The sequence below is a fragment of the Micromys minutus genome (assembly GCF_963924665.1).
Source record: "Micromys minutus genome assembly, chromosome: 1".
Lineage (NCBI taxonomy): Eukaryota > Metazoa > Chordata > Mammalia > Rodentia > Muridae > Micromys > Micromys minutus.
Window position 1 is genome coordinate 95,294,388 of NC_137969.1, and position 16,422 is coordinate 95,310,809.

The window sequence follows — 16,422 nt, forward strand, 5'->3', positions numbered from 1 at the left end:
ATTTGAATGCCACTATTTTTGGTTAGGATGGAAGCAGACTTCTGGGGAAATGGAAAGTGGAGGAGTAAAAGATTGAGATGAACCTTCAAAAGAGCCACTCTGGGAGAGAAGGTGCCTCTTGGCCATGGAGGGAGGCCCTGGAGGGTCCTTGCTCCTGCACAGTGTGCTGGCTGAGGGTCATGAAAAACAGCTGGAGCAGTGTAGTGCTCAGAGAAGCAGCCAGTTAATTCCTGAGCACTCAAACTTTCCGACAAACCCTTGTGCTTCCCTGAGTTTAAGTTGTAATTGTTGAGGTTGGGAACTCCCTCAGCAATAAAGGGCGGGGTCCCATAGTTCTTCAGGTGAGAATGTGTTTCAGGTTCTTACGAGAGCCAAACGAACCATTCATTTACAAATTCTGTGTTTGCAATAACTTCAAAGTCAATGACTCTGCTGTTTACCCGGCTGTGTGGGCTAATCTTCTGAGACTTTGTTCTGACCATTAACTTTGCTAAAGAGGCATTCAAATTGTATCTCTTTCTAGATTGGAAGTTGATTTAGAAACAAGTTCTTTGAATAATGTCTCATACATTTTGAAATATTAAATATTCTTATTCTTAGTCATGTTTTCAGATTGAGAAGTTTGTGGTGTTGTGTGGTTTAAAGATACTTTAAATACTAGAATCTATTATTATGTGCACGTATGTTATCGGTATGGGGAAAACCAATAACATTTATAAAATGGCAATCTCTTGTACCTCCTCTTAGTAAAGACATCTGCCAAGAGCAAGTAGCATGAAGCACTGTTTCACACCTTGAATACGTTATGAATTACCTTCACAAAGCTGCTAACTTTTGCTTGAACAAAAACGTAAGGACAAAATGAAAACCTCACAGGGCTCAGTTTAGTCCCCTATCCTGCTGTGATAATTTTACATCCCTTACCAACTACCATGAACAGGAAGCATGGTCGATGTTCCTTAAAAAGGCAAATGCTGTCTTTAGTAACAATGTATCTTGGAGTGTTTAAACACAGTCAAAACTCAAGCCGGTTCCCTTGATTTTCTCCATCACTCTTTGCCTTTAGCGCGCAACTTTGCTGCAAGATTTTCCATGTGTCACGTCGAAACACTGTTTCGAAATGAATGGGCTTGACACTTTGTTAGCTGAACCATCAGGTATCTCATATACCTAGATAAATGAGCCACACAACCTTCCCAGCCGGTTCTGGGTCAAGTTGGGGTCAGGAAGGACTAGCCTTACCATGTCCCCAAGGTTTGATGGGATCCGGGGAACTAAGAAAACCCTGCCCCAGCCATAGCGCCTCTGGCTGGGAAATAAAAGGGGATTCGAGGAACGGATCGATCCGCTAACAGGGCCAGCAAGTGGACCTAGGCATAGGAGCGCACCTTTCCTTAGTCCTTTCCCTGCTCTGCCCCGCCCCGCCCCACCCCGCCTCTTGGCGATCCACTCGCCCTTGCGCACGCGCAGCTCGTCTTCCCTCCACGCGTGCGATCCCCGCCGGCGGGCACGCGCCCGGCGCCCTCCCTCCCGTCCCGCCCTTCCCTGGAAGCGCCCTTCCCCCCACGCGCACGCGCCCTGCGGGCACATGCGAGCCGGCGGTCCAAGCCGTGAGTTGGGCGGGGCGCCGCGCTGACGTTGCCCGGGATGCGGGCAGGTTCCGCAGCCGCCTTCGCCGCCTCCGCCTCTCCTGCCACCCGGGTTTGTATGAAAACGGCGGGCCGCGGGTGGCGGACGGCGGGAGGCGGGCGGCGGGCGGCGAGGCACCGCTGGACGCTTCGGGAGCCGCGGGCGCGGAGGCAGAGCGCAGCGCCCCAGCCGAGCCGGTGAGCGTCCCCTCCGCCCGCGCGTCCCGCTCGCCGGCTCCTGGCGGCGCCTCAGCTCACCTGGCGGGGGCGAGGCGCGCTCCTAGGCGGCGAGGCGGGCTGTCGAGCGAGCCAGGGCGGTCGTCGCCCCGTGCGCTCCCCGCCGCGCTCCGCTGTCCGCCACTCCCCGGCCTCCGCCCTGCCGCGCCCCGGGACCCTTTGATTGGCTGCTCGCTGACAGTTTAGCGCCCCGGACGGCAGTTTCAACACCTCCCCGGGTGGTCGGGGTGGACGTTGATGGTGTTTGCTGGTCCGCGGAGGATGCAGGGCTCGCACGGTGTGTGAGGTAACGACGGCGATCCCGCTGGCATGGCAGGTTGTCTGTGGCGAGCTCTCTCCAGGAGGTGCTCGGATTGGTAACAGTGCCCATCAGGTGCCCAGCAGTTTGTAGTCCGCAGAGCCCAGTGGCCCTCCCGAGCGCTCGCTCTCCCTTGGCCAGCTCCCGAATTATTCTCACAGTTCTCCCTCGCTTCCCTGAGATAGGAAGTTATTTTTGTAATTGTGTTTTGGAAAGATTTCTGGTTTCGTTGGTCGAACAAGAAATGATTTATTTAAGGCACTTTGAACGGTACGGATTTTTAAAACATAGGCCAAATGTCAAAACCAAAGTCCTGGAGCTTGTAATCAGATCCCTCTAACGGGCCACACACTTGGCGATGCCTTAGTCCACCCGGGTTTCTTCCCCGCTTGCTCGGTTTCCCGTTTTCCTGAGTCACATTCTACAGTGAAGTTAAACCTTCAGTTTTGAATGATCATGGAGTTTTGCCCTGAATTGATGGGTCAGTGTTTAAAATTGTAATCTCTGTTGAACTTTGAAACAGACGCCTTATGTGCTTGACCAACATGACAAAATGTCAAATGCATTAATGTCATTTAACCTTTTGTGGTATTTTTTAATTTCTTAAGTTTTATTTTATACGTGTATGAGTGTATTTTATATGTGTACAAATTTTGTGTGTATATATATATATACATATATGTATATATATGTATATATATGTATATATATATACATATTTGCACCACGTGTGTACCTGAGGCCGGGGTGGGGGGGTCAGAAGAATGTGTCAGATTCACTGGAATTGGAGTTACATACGGTTGTGAGCCACCGTGTGTATCCTTGGAATTGGACCCACCCAGGTTCTCCGGAAGAACGGTTCTTAACCATTGAGCCATCTCTCTGACCCCGTGGTAGCATTTTTTTTTTTTTTAAATAAAGCTTTCCCAATTGATTGGGATCAAGGTAGCATGTCTTTCTTCTACGTGTGTGTGTGTGTGTGTGTGTGTCGGTCAGAGCACTTGTGAGTTTTGGTTCTCTTTTTCAACCTTGTGGGTGCAGGACATGGAAGGATAGTGGTCATGGTCATGAGCCCCTGCTTGCAGAACCGTCTTGCAATTCCCCCTTGAAGCATTCTCCTTAGAAAAGTCTGGCTGCCTTGCTGTGTAACGATTTAACCCTGCATTAGTAGAGGTAAAAGCTGCAGGGTGTGACATGTTGTAATTTGTGTGGTATCCTACAGTTTGGATTTTTGCCTTAGCTTGCCATCTTCCGAGTCTGCTCTTGCTGGATGCCTTGAGCACTGAGTTCAAACAGTGGGAGACGGTAATTGGCGACCCTCTACTCTGCTAATTCCTAAGGAGCGGGCGTCGGCTGTAAATGCTGGAGCTGGTTGAGGGTGGGTGCTGCGTGGGTTAAACTTCGTGTCATCTCGGGCCATGGCGCTTGGCTGCTGTGGTGCAGTGGCCAAGGAGTTGGGGCTCAGCCAGAGTGACTGACTGCATTTGTGTCCTGGCTTGCCGTAGGCGAGTTGTTTATTCTCTGGATTCAGTTCTGTCCTCACCAAAAATGGAGATGATGGTGTTTGTGCACTTAGGGTGATCTCATTAAGTTAACACAAGTGTGATGCTTTTCTTCGGAGCATGGCTCGCACGCTCCGGAGGCATTACTCTTGTGGCTACTGTTTTCCCTTGGTGTTATGCGCCAAGGGAGACCCGAGGCCGATGAAGCAGCATCGGCACAGATTAATTCCCTATAATCCATTTTCTTCTTTGAAGCTGAGGGAGTGTAGCCTCGCTGTCTTGTTGTGGAAACTTGTATGTTGAACACAGAACAGGCGCACCCTGAGCCATGTGCCCTGGGATGCTGCTGGAGGGCTGACTATCCTTTCTGGCCTGCCCTCTGACAGAGCCTTGGTTCATCTTCCTCATGTTGGTGGCAGCTGCAACTTTAATCACCTATTTCCCAGGTTCTTACTGTTTCTCTGTCATGTGTTGCTATGGGAGTTAGTATCAAAATGCCAGGAATTACAAAGTAATTTTTATCGATACATTATTTTGCTTTTAGTTTTTTGTTTTTAAAAGATTTATTTTTATCTCATATGCATTGGTGTTTTGACAGCTTGTCTGTCTGTGTGAGGGTGTCAGATTCCTTGTAACTAGAGACAGTCTTGGGTGCTGGGAATTGAACTCAGGTCTCTGAAGAGCAGCCAGTGCTCTTAACTGCTGAGCCACCTCTCTCGCCCCTGTTTTGTCTTTACTGATGTTACATAAAATGATGTTTTAATTTGACATAGTGCTCATTTTCAGCTTTTATGTAACTCTCCTAAGAAAATAGGTCCCCCCAGCCCCCAATTTTCATAGTCTTGTTCTTTGCTTGCAGGGACTTGATACAACTCACACGTCTCTTACCTGATACTCTTGGACCCAGAGGTGTTTTAGATCTTGAACTATTTTCATGTGTCTAATGAGATACGCTGAAGACTGTATCCAAATCTGAACAAAAACTGACATTTATATCTCATGTATACAGAGGTAGAGTGTGAAAGTTTTTGGTGGGTCTACATTTGGGCTGCAGATTTCGGAGCGAGGCCAGCTGTAACTTTGCATGTGGGGCGTCCTCTTAGTGTTTAGGAAGTTTGGGATATTGGGGTTCTATATTAGATTTGCACAGCCGATATTAAAAGTCTGTTTTTAAATCAGATATTTAAAAACTTGATCTCAGGCCTCTTTACATCCTTAGAAATCATTGTACTTTATTTGGTGGGTTATATCCATGTTTAATTTGTTACAATTAAATTTTCTTTGTTAATTCACTTATAAACACATCACCTGTCAATATAAACAATATATTTTTAAGCGAAAACCAAAACAAACCACCAGTGGACCTAGTGAGAGGAGTGTTTCTCACTTTTCTAAGTTCCCCATGCCTCTTTTGAAAACTCTCCTCTCTTCTTCCCCCACCCCCCTGCCTTGTAAATCTTTAATGTCAGAGGATACAATCAGTGAGCTATTTCCACTTCCGAATATAGTCTATTGCAATATGTTGCTTAGGTGGAAGTGTATGCATGGAGGAGATGCAGTCGGATGCAGCTCATGGCTATGAAGGGGAGGCTGTCATCAGAGTCAACATGTGCCATTTCTGTCTTGTTTGTTTTGAGACCGAGTTTCTCTGGGTGGCCTTGGCCGTCCTGGAACTCATTCTGTAGACCAGGCTGTCCTGGAACTCATAAAGATCCCCTTGCCCCTGCCTCCTGGGATTACAGGTGCTTGCCAGCACTGCTCCACATGGCGTGGCACCTTCTTAAAGGTCAGTTGCCACAAGGAATCTACAATCTTATCAGGTGATTTTCTTCCATCCTCAGTTCCACTTAAACACATTGAGTGAACTCAGATTTTTTTTTGAATTGGTGAAGCAGACCTTTTTTTTTTTTTTTTTTTTTTTTTTTTTTTTTAAAAAGATTTATTTTATTTATATGAGTACACTATAGTTGTCTTCAGACACACCAGAAGAGGGCATCGGATCCCATTACAGATGGTTGTGAGCCACCATATGGTTGCTGGGAATTGAATTCAGGACCTCTGGAAGAGCAATCAGCGCTCTTAACCACTGAACCATCTCTCCAGCCCCAGAATGGATCTTATGACTGAATTTCAGCAGTATTTATTGGTAAGGTATTAAATATTGGTTCAATGAGTTGGGCACATTTTTCAGATGGTGGCGTATTTCTTTGTACCGCATCAAAGAACGTCATGGTTTTAGGTCCTGGCACTAGGGTTAAAGCCAGGGCTAGCTGGAGCTCTCTTACATTTTTAATCTGGGACTGTTTTATTAAGTTGCTTGCTAGGGTTATAGGCCTATTCTGCCAATCCACCAAAAACACTTGTTAATGTGGTGATTGTGTGAGAAAGCAGTGGAAGTCGTGTAGCTAGAGATCTGATAGTGGACATGGGCTTTACATAGTTCTCATAAAATTATTGTACATGTGTGTGCTATGGTATATTGTGTAGAATGGAGGTCAGAGACGGACAGTTCTTGTCTTCTCCCCCATGTGGCTCCTGGCACCTGAACTAGGGGTGTCAAGCTTGGCTGCAAGTGCTTTCACCTGCTGAGCCATGGCCAGTTCCAAACCTTATTCTTATGACAGGTGGGTAGAGTCCATGAATCACTGAGGCCACATGCTGAGAGCTGACAGCTGTCTATAGCAAAGTAGTTCCAGAAGAGAGCTGAGAGTTTGGGTTAGCCTCTTCTTCGTGGAGCATCACTTGAATGGCAGTGTGTGCATTTAAACGTGGGTGTCTCAGCAAAGGTTTTCACAGAAAAGAACAGAGTAAGTCCACCCTCACTTGAAGTAAACAAATGATATTCTATCTGTGACTCTGCTAACACTTGAGCTTTTAAGCAAAGATCAGAACTCTGGAAAGATGGCTCAGCAGGCAAAGGCATTTGCTGCACCAGCCTAGAGACCCAAGTTCAATTCCCAGGACCCCATAGAAGTGGAAGGAGAGAAAATGAGTGGACCAATTGAGCCACATTTTCACTGTTTTCTATGCCAGTGGCCTATTGGATTCCTGCTGGCAAGATGGAAGGGTCCAGCCCTCCACTTTGTCACCTGTCATTGTCACGACCTCCCCTGCTCTGTCACAGCCATTTGAGTGCTTGCAAAGTGTAGACTGAATTTTACTACAGAGTTGGCACAGCAGAAATGACAGCATTCTAAAATGCAGTTAGTTTTATAGTTAAAGGGTTTACTAGGCTGACCTAAGACCATGGCCAAAAGTAGCAGATCTTACTCTTGGCAACACATGTTAGTGTTACTCCAGATTTTCCAGTAGCTCTGTCTGACTCTGAGGGCACTCTGTTACACACTGTCCCCGACAGACACAGGTTTAGGAAAAGAAAACGGGAAAGGTCAGTGGTAGGCAGGGTTTACGATGGCTGTTAACTAGTTGAAGGACTTGTTGGGATGTACAGAAGTGGGTTGGAAAGCAAGAAGTAGAGATTCATTCTGAAGAATACATGAACACAGCACAGAATTTTCATCCATGCCCATGTTTCCCAGCATGCTTCTCCACGCCCAGGGGAGAGCAGTGTGTGTTGAAAAGCACAGCCAGGACTGGTGGCTAGAGTGTGCCTAGAGTGTCACCTGCACAGTGACAGATGCTACTGATGGTGGGTGACAGTAGAGGTTCTCTGTTTGTGCTCTTGGGGAGCTGTGTGTGTCACAGGAGCCTTGATGGTGCAGTGAACTGGAGATGCCTGTTGACACCAAGTGAGCATCCTGGGATGATTGGTTAAGCCTTTCTCCTGCAGTGTCTTTCTGGTGGCCGTTACCAGCAAAACTGAGAACCGTGCCAGCTGCTTAAGGAAGAATATGCACAGGGCCCATTTCCACAGAGCTGACCAAGAGGATGAATCTGGAAATAAAGGGCAGTAGTCAAACATCTGGTGAGATATTTAATATAGGTATTAAAAGGCTTGCAGTATTGCACGGACATCTGAAGAGATTTTTAGGTGGAAACCCATCCTTTAAAAATTACATTTCCTTAGAGACATATTGAAATTAAAAAAAAATACATCTCCTTATAGTGAATGTAGGTGTGTTCCTGTGTGCATGGGCATGTTATGTGCATGCCACAGCATGCATGGAGATCAGAGGACACATTTTTGAAAGTTGGTTCTCCCCTCCTCGTAGGACCTGGGGTTTGAGCTCAGGTTGTCAGGCTTGACAAAAGGTGACTTTATGCATCCAGCTGGCCTACTGAGCTTTACTTCAGGGAGCAGCTTCCAAACACTTGCCAGGGAGGGAGGGAGGGAGGGAAGTGCTGCCATCTGACTGAGAAGCCTCCAGCCTCAGGTGGTGGTGGGGGTTGCATCTCAAGTATTTCTAGAGCCACATTGTTGTTTCAAAATGAGGAGGCTGCTGGTGTGTACTTACTGTGTGGCTCTTACTAGCCTGCTGTGGTCTGTTGCAGCTCTGCCTGTCATCAGGGATGGCACCAGTCCTTTACAGTCTGGACCCAGTCTGTCTGTCTCCACAGTCTGCATATATACGTGTATATGTAAAATAGATGCCTTAACACTCGAGTGGATGGCTTTGTTCTGTAGTTCTCTCTCACACATCATCACTTTGTTCTTCTTCCTTCTCCACCTCTGTCTCAGCCAGGGTCTCCATTCCTACACAGACATCACGACCAAGAAGCAACTTGGGGAGGAAAAGGTTTATTCAGCTTATACTTACCTAAATAACCTTAGGAGTCACACAGTGTTTATAAAATATTACATATTAAAATTTCACTCCCTTTAAAATATCCAATCTCCTTTAAAATTCAAAGTCTCTTAACTGTGGGCTCCACTAAAATACTCTTTTCCTTCAAGAGGGAAAAATATCAGGGCACAGTTATAATCAAATGCAAAATCAAACTCTTAACTGTCCAATGTCTGGGATCCACTCATGATCTTCTGGGCTCCTCCAAGGGCTTGCTTGGGTCACTTCTCCAGCTCTGCCCTTTGTAGTACACACCCAGCTGCCTGTTCTCCACTGCTGCTGCTATTCCTGGCGGTCATGTCATAGTATTGGCATCTCCAAAACTTTGCTGTCTTCCACTGCAACTAGGCTTCACCAATAGCCTCTCATGGGATCTCTTCATGGTGCCAAGCCTCAACTTTTTTGCATGACCCTTTCCATCTTGGGGCATTAATTGCAACTGAGGTCGCACCTTCTCCAATGGCCTTCCATGGCCTCTCACACTGCGGAGCCCCAGCTGCTCTTCATGACCCCTTCATTCCTTCAAAACCAGTACCACCTGGGTGACTCTTACACATTACCAAGTCCAGCCACAGCACGAGGTACAACCTTGGCTATCTCTGGAACACAGCCTCTTTGTGCTCTCAGAAAACACTTTCCAGAAGATTTCACCTCAATGATGCTAGTCCTTCTTAATCACCACTAATTTCTTAGCTCCAGCTGACCAGCATCAATAGTCCCAGTAATGCAAAGGCTTTGCTTTAGTAGTTCTGGTATCTTGTTAATCACAGCTGATTCTTCAGCCCCAGCTAATCAAATCCACAGAGTCTTCACTATCAAAACAGCAACAGCCCTAATCAGTCTTTACTCTTTCCTCTGCAACTTCACAAGCCAGGCCTCCATCTTCTGCACTGTTGTCAACATTATCTTCCAGACCCTACAACACATGCCACAGAGCTCTTAACATCCCAGTGGCTTTTCTAGCTCAAAGTTCCCAAGTCCTTCCACAGTCCTCCCCAAAATATGGTCAGCTTGTCATAGGAATACCCCACAATGCTGGTACCAATTTGTCTTAGTCTGGGTTTCTATTCTTGCACAAACATCATGACCAAGAAGCAAGCTGGGGAGGAGAGGATTTATTCAGCTTACACTTCCACACTGCTGTTTATCACCAAAGGAAGTCAGGACTGGAACCCAAGCAGGTCAGGAAGCAGGAGCTGATGCAGAGGCCATGGAGGGATGTCACTCACTGGCTTGCTTCCCCTGACTTGCTCAGCTTGCTTTCTTATAGAACCCAGGACTACCAGCCCAGAGATGGCACCACCCACAATGGGCTGCCCCTACCCCCTTGATCACTAGTTGAGAAAATGCCTTACAGCTGGATCTCATGGAGGCATTTCCTCAAGGGAGGCTCCTTTCTCTGTGATAACTCCAGCTTGTGTCAAGTTGACACAGAACCAGCCAGGACAACCTTCTTTCCCCACACTGCCCCTCTGTTGGTCCCCTTTTTTCTCCCACATAGTCTTTCTTTTGCCTCGTGCCACATGATGGTAATGCTTTCATTACTCAGGCCTATTTAGCCTCATTTACTCTTTTGTGACCCTCACTATGTGGTGGTTTTAGTAATAGTTTCTAATTCTAACACAGGTGTGAAGTGATAATGTAGTTTGTAATATCAGAATGTGTGATGTGAATACTTCTAATAAATCAATCAATAAATCAAATTTTGTTTGTAGACATTTTAACTTAGTTTATTAGTTAACCTTTAAACTAGGTTATTTAATTTTGGCTACTAAGTAGTGTCTACACACTATGCACACACACATATATTGGCTTAAAGTGTCTGTTGAATCATTTTGAATATATGTTAAGAAGGGGAATTGTAGGTATAAATATGACTTAATTTAAAAATCAGTAAAAGACCTGAACGGACATTTCTCCAAAGATTCCTCAGTATTCAATAAGCTCATGAAAAGACTCTCAGTAGAGTTAGTCACTATGGGAATTACAGATTACTCCACAACCAGGATGGCTGTCATTATGCACTGGAGAGTAGCAGGTGTGGGGAGGCTGCATAGAAATTGGAAACTATGGGCATCACAGAGGTAAGGCAGGGCCATCACTGGGTAAACTATGGAACTGGCTTGGGTTGTAGAGGTGGACTTGCTCAGTGTGTGCTGTTACACTACTGCAGTGATTTCCAAGACTCGGTTCTTCATTTTTCAAGCCCCAGAGTGGCATACTGTATCCCCAGAACTGCCACATTAGTTAGCATATTTATAGATTCCAGATGTTAGAATTCAGTACTAAGGCCATTACAAACAAGTAAACAGGAGGCAGGAAGCTCCACAGTTCCTTTTACTTAGCACAGTGGTGCAGCGCTCGCCCTTTATTTGTAATGCTCTGCGCCCGTGCAGTTTCAGATTTTGGAAGTTTTGTTTTTATTTTTTTGGAAGGGAATATTTGAATCGACTTCACAAACCAAAACCAGGAGTGTCTCCAAATCTAAAATTCTGATGCCATAAAATTGTTTAAATTTTAGGTTATAGATGTTCGCCTTGTAGCTGAGCATGTCAGGGTACAATGATTTTAAAGTAGAAACAGTTTTTCATTATAATTAGAATTTTCTCCCAAGTTTCTGTTAGACTTGTAGCTTACTTGTCCCTACAGAGTGGCTGAGTTGCATTCCGGGAGGTGGGAGGGTACCTGGGGTGGTAGGAGAGAGGAGGGCAGGGGTTGCTGGGGTCTTCAGCCTTTATCTCCCTCCTAGGTAATACGGCCCACATGTGACAGGTCACACGTGTAGCAGATGAGTGTGGTTCTGTGTATTATGCCCTACAACTGACTCATGCTGGAATGTTGCTGCTTTTATTTACTGCAATTACCACTGTTATTTGGTGCACAAAACATTTTTAGAAGCTTTTTAATTAAAAAAAAAATCTCTGATCTTTCAGAGTAACCTCTTTAGATTCTAGATTGAGAAATCTTTGGGGGAAGATCTTGAGATCTTTGGTTATTGTGTTGTGCCCAAAATGTGTTTACAGTCTGTTTATGGAGTCAGTTAGCTTTTGCCTGACTTTCCATTTGAGTCGTTCACAAGTTAGGTGTATCAGTAGTTAGTTAGCGGCTTTGGCTCCCACCAGATCTTGAGATGGGTGCTGTATCCACCCAGGAGCTCTGGATTCATCAAAGAAATGTGTGCATGCATGTGTGAGCTTGCACTCGTGTGTGTGTGTGTGTGTGTGTGTGTGCGCGCGCGCACACACACACACACACACACACAGAGCATAATTTTGATAAGCCTTGACTGGCTCAAAGGCTGGGCAGTTCTAATCCTCTCTGTGGCTAACACATTTTTCCCTCTGGTGTTCCTGGCTCGAATCTCTGTTTTATCTTTGCTACCCTGTCACCTCTGGGCAGCCCTTCCCAGATGGCCACTTCCTCTTTCTACCTACATTTTGGATGAATTTTCTTCAGCAGCTCTAAATCTGATCCTCCTCCTTCAGAGTTTGGTGATTCTCCTTCCTTTCTACCTACACCCCCTCAGGCCTTCCTCTGAGAATGTAGAATTACTGCCCCCCACCCCCGTCTAGCCATTGGTTGTTGGCTCTTTATTGATGAATCAAAAACCAATTGGGGACAGGCACCTTCGTTTTTTGGACATGCAGATTCCTGAGTTTGGAGGCTGAATTAATTCAAAGCATTAGAACCAACTAACCTTTAAGCATGTACATAGAGTATGCCTACACATGAGAACATGCATATTTACATGCATGCACACCACATACACACATATGTAAAAAAGAACCCAGTGTTTACTTTGAGACTTCATCTCAATCCAGACAGAATAGCTATCATCAAGAAAAGACACCAAGTTGGGAAGTTGGTTCAGTGGGTACAGAAGCTTTCTGCCAAGCCTGTGTGATCCCTGGAACTCATGGTGGAAGGAGAGAGCTCATGTCTCAAATGTCATCTTCTGCTGTCCATGTGCTTGCTATGGCATACTCCTCCCACAGTAAAGAAGTAAACTTAGGTTTTCAAAAGGTGGCTTCCAAAGCCAGAGAGGGTACCAGAATCCTAGGAACTGGAGTTACAGTTGGTTGTTAGGCTTCATCCTGGTTCTCTAGAAGAGCAACCAGTACTGTTAACTGCTTAGCCAGTTCTCTAGCTCCAGAGGAATAATTAAAAAAAAAAAAAAAAAAAAAAAAAAAAAAAAAAAAAAAAAAAAACAAGAAATTTGAGGATGTGTGGAAAGAGGGATTTTTATTCACTGCCTGTGGGAGTGTAAACTAGCCCCCTCATTATGTTATTGCCCCCTTGGCAATAACAAGACATTTTCTCATTATTAAAAATGGACTGTTGTATGACCAAGGTGTACCTCTCCTGGGAATGTGCACGTCCTTGTTCACTGATCTGTTATTCACATAGTAGCATGGATCTAGAAAATATTTAAACATTTCTTAATATGTAAGTGTCCAAAATTCACTAAGGGAGACCCCAGAATCAGATAGCATGCCAAAACAAAGAGTGTTATTCTGCAGGGTTACCATTGTTTGTTCAGAACGGCAGCATCTGAAGAGACATTCGAGCTTGTTTTAGAACAGAACTACTTAAATACTTCTGAGATAACAGACTTCTAAATCTTAGGACAAGACACATTCCAAGGGGTTACAGAAACCATTAACAGAATCGATGGTCATAAAGAAGATCTACACCACAGGACCCAGGTGAGAAACCAGGAGATAAGATACTGACTGGGTTATTTATACAAAACTAGAAGGAGGGCTTCCTTCTGCTTTAAACTTTCCATGACCCTGTGAGCTAGTAGTCATGCATGTAGAAGGCATGTAGGCATTCTCTGTTAGAACTTCGGATTCAATGTATGACTGAATTTATGTGCAAACTTGCAGTGAACTTCTGGCCATGTGAACACACAGTCTGGGAGTTGTACAAACACTGAGAACAAGGCAGAGATAAGGCTGCTTTCCCTAGCCTTCTGCTGTGTCACTTTGAGGTGTTAACTGGAGGCTGCTGCTTCCAGCCTAAAATCTACTCAGACAGGTGGCTCAGCTGCAAAAGCGGAATACCTTAGCAGGTGGCTTCTGGCCTAATTCCTGGGTGAAGATAGAATGGGGTATGAAAAATGAACTCAAATATTTACGTGTGTGAGTTTCTGCCTGCAAATACAAATGTGCACCCTGTGTGTGCCTGGCACTTGTGGAAGTCAGAAGAGGGTATTGGATAACTGTGTGCTGAGAACTGAACTCAGGTCTTCTGCAAGAGCAAGTTGTCTTAAATATATGTTTAGTCCCATATCTGCAATGTACCATGATAACCCAAGACTCAGAAGAGCAGATATACCATTATTTTTTTATTTTGAAAATGCTAGCTTATTATGCGTGTGCACGTGTGTATAAGCTTGTGTGTGTACGTGTGGGCATAGGCCATGAAGCTGGAAAGGAGATGACATTGAGTTGGGTGCTGAGGAGGTGAGGGAGACAGGCACCAAGACACATGAAGGTGGGAATCAGGCCTTGGAGGGTATAGGGTGTGCTCAGGGGTGTGCTCAGGGGTGTGCTCATGTGCTGGGGAGGAAGGACAGGGAGGAGAGTCAACAAAAGCAAAGTTTGTTTGAAAATGCCAGAATGAAACCTAATGCTGTGCATACTAATTGAAAAGCTTTAGAATAAAAATAAATTGTCATTCCATTTGGGCTTCTGTAACAAACTCCCATAAACTGGGTAGCTTTTAACCAGCATACATTTTTGCTCATAGTTTGGAGGTTGGGAAATTCAAAAGGCATTGGCAGTGTTTGTAGTTGTTAAATGGACAAACTAGCCAGTTCATATTTTTTAAATTATATATACTGTGTATCTTAAGATATGTAATTAAATATATAAGTAAGCATATTAATTATATATTTAAAATATATATTAAGGATCCTAACTACCGTACTCACGGGGCTTTGTCTTCTTGACCTCATTTTGTTGCAGAAGGCAGTTGCCCCATTGCTATCACATTGTGGTTAAGAAGTTACTTTGAGTTCTGGAGCTTACACCACCATTCAAACCACAGCAACATGCAGTTTGTTTGCTGTGTGTGTTGGGTAAGGTGGGTAGGCTGGACCTCACTATGTAACCCAGATTGGTCTTGAACTCAGAGTACTCCTACTTCAGCCTCCCCAGTGCAGAGTTTACAAGTGTAAGCCATCAGGCTTGGCTCAGTCCTTGTTTACTCCTGAGAATCAATCTGCTTTAGAGGGCAGAAAGTGTTCTAAGTCCTCAGGTCTAGGTGGCTCCTGGTATTAAATAGGACCATTGAGGTGGTTCCACTGAAAAACAAGTAGATCTGAGCAAACACAGCTGTGAGTTGTGTGTCAGGAGCAGGTTGAGCAAGGGTGCCCGGGTAAGACTGAACTTGGTTGGTGTGTTGGGGGAAAGCCAGGCAGCCCTCAGCCAACACCCCTGCCGTGAGTGTAGTTGAGCATAGGGAAAGAAGCAGGGAAGGAAATGACTGGGAATATTCCCTAAGGCACTCTGGTGTCATTGAAGTGAAAAATTGTGTAGGGTTTTGAGGTGAGTGAGGGCAGGCTTCTGTGGTTGCCTGCTCCTCTCCAGGGTTTTGGAAGTGTCCCTTCAGGGTGTGTATGGAGAATCAACTGTAGCTGGGGTGTAGAAAGGACACTGGTGATGGTAGGGTGTGAGGTTGGAGTTTGGATGTGCATATGTTCTTATTGTTTTTCTAATGTGTTGCTGACTCTATACAGGTAAGAGGACAGCTGAAGTGAGGGCTCTCCTTACCACTGGACGGTAGACTCAGGCTGTCAGTCTTGGTTGCAGAGCCTTGATGTATTGAGCCATCTAAGGTGCCCTCTGTAGAATTACCTTAACCTTCCTATAAATTGGGTATGGAGAGGAAAAGGGTGACGCCAAAGTTCAGGGCAGAGCAATTAGGTGGTTTAGGGCAGAGCAATTAGGTGGGAAGAAGTGGTGGATTTGTTGTTGAATTTTAATGTCAAGTGGGATGCTTAGCTCTGAAGCTAGGTTTCGTCACCAAGTCTAGAGCTGGAAGAAACAGCCGAGTCCCTGCTTCCAGCACTGGCCAGGCAGAGAGCAGAGTGTTGTAGAAAGTCTGTGAGGGACAGTCAGCTGAGTGAGCTGAGTGGTAATGACAAGACCTGTGTTGGTAGGTGTGGCAAAGGAGCGGGATTGCCGAGCAGCATATAATGGTTCTCCCCAAGACAGGAGTGCAAGACACTGTGGCAGGGAGAAGAGGCTCACCATGGCCGTGAGCATCCTCCTCCAGCTGAAGCCCGTGAGAGCCATTGTGGAGTCACTGGTCCCCAGGGCCCCGGACTCTTCTGGGCAGTTACCCGTTCTCTTTCCCTCTTAGTTCTCTTTTCTGCCATCCTGGGAGTGAAGGTGACCTTTTCTCATTCTCTAATAAAGAGTGTAGGGACACACCTGCAGCTGAGTATTTTATTGTAAACATCAATTTGAATATTTTAGACAATATTTCTATTTCTTGAGAATTTCATACTATGTTTTGACCATATTCACACCCCCTCCCCAGTGCTTCCTGTGACCATTCTCTCGGCTCTCCATCACTTCCTGTCTGTCTCTCACAGTCTTTCTGATACCTCTTTGTGAAGACACCCCACCCCCCAAGCCCAGGTTCACAGTAAGGGTGAGATGTGGAATGCATACTTGAATTCCAGCTCTTGGGTGAGCCTGGGTTGGGGGTCCAGGTCAGCTGGACTGCTTTGTGGGAACTGCATCTCAGGAAATAGAAACCAAAATGTGACTGACTGGCTTTTCACAGGATGCACTGTGAACAGTTTTAGGGAACACTTTGCTTACTTGCTTGAGAGGCAGGATCTTTTGATCTGTGTGTGCTGAGTGCTGGGATTGCAGTTCTCCTGGTTATCCAGGGAGGTGCAAACTGTTCCTGGAGTTAACTGAGCCATACCCTCCAGCTCTGGGCGGTTTCTGTTGGTTTGAGACAAGGTCTGCTTGAGCAGGCTGACTCTAACC

The 16,422-nt window shown here is 45.6% G+C and overlaps 1 protein-coding gene across 4 annotated transcripts in view; it reads left to right on the plus strand.

Annotated features, from left to right (window-relative positions):
- Positions 1 to 1,650: 1,650 nt before the first annotated feature.
- AGTPBP1 (ATP/GTP binding carboxypeptidase 1) overlaps positions 1,651 to 16,422 on the plus strand; it is a 120,659-nt gene continuing 105,887 nt past the window's right edge. For 2 of the 4 annotated variants that reach the window (XM_080914311.1, XM_080914314.1), the window contains exon 1: positions 1,655 to 1,826. The gene's annotated coding sequence lies outside the window, so the exon portion shown is untranslated. Of the gene's footprint in view, positions 1,827 to 2,055; positions 2,152 to 16,422 lie in introns of those variants that run through there. The other 2 variants (XM_080914313.1, XM_080914312.1) reach the window with 2 other exon arrangements.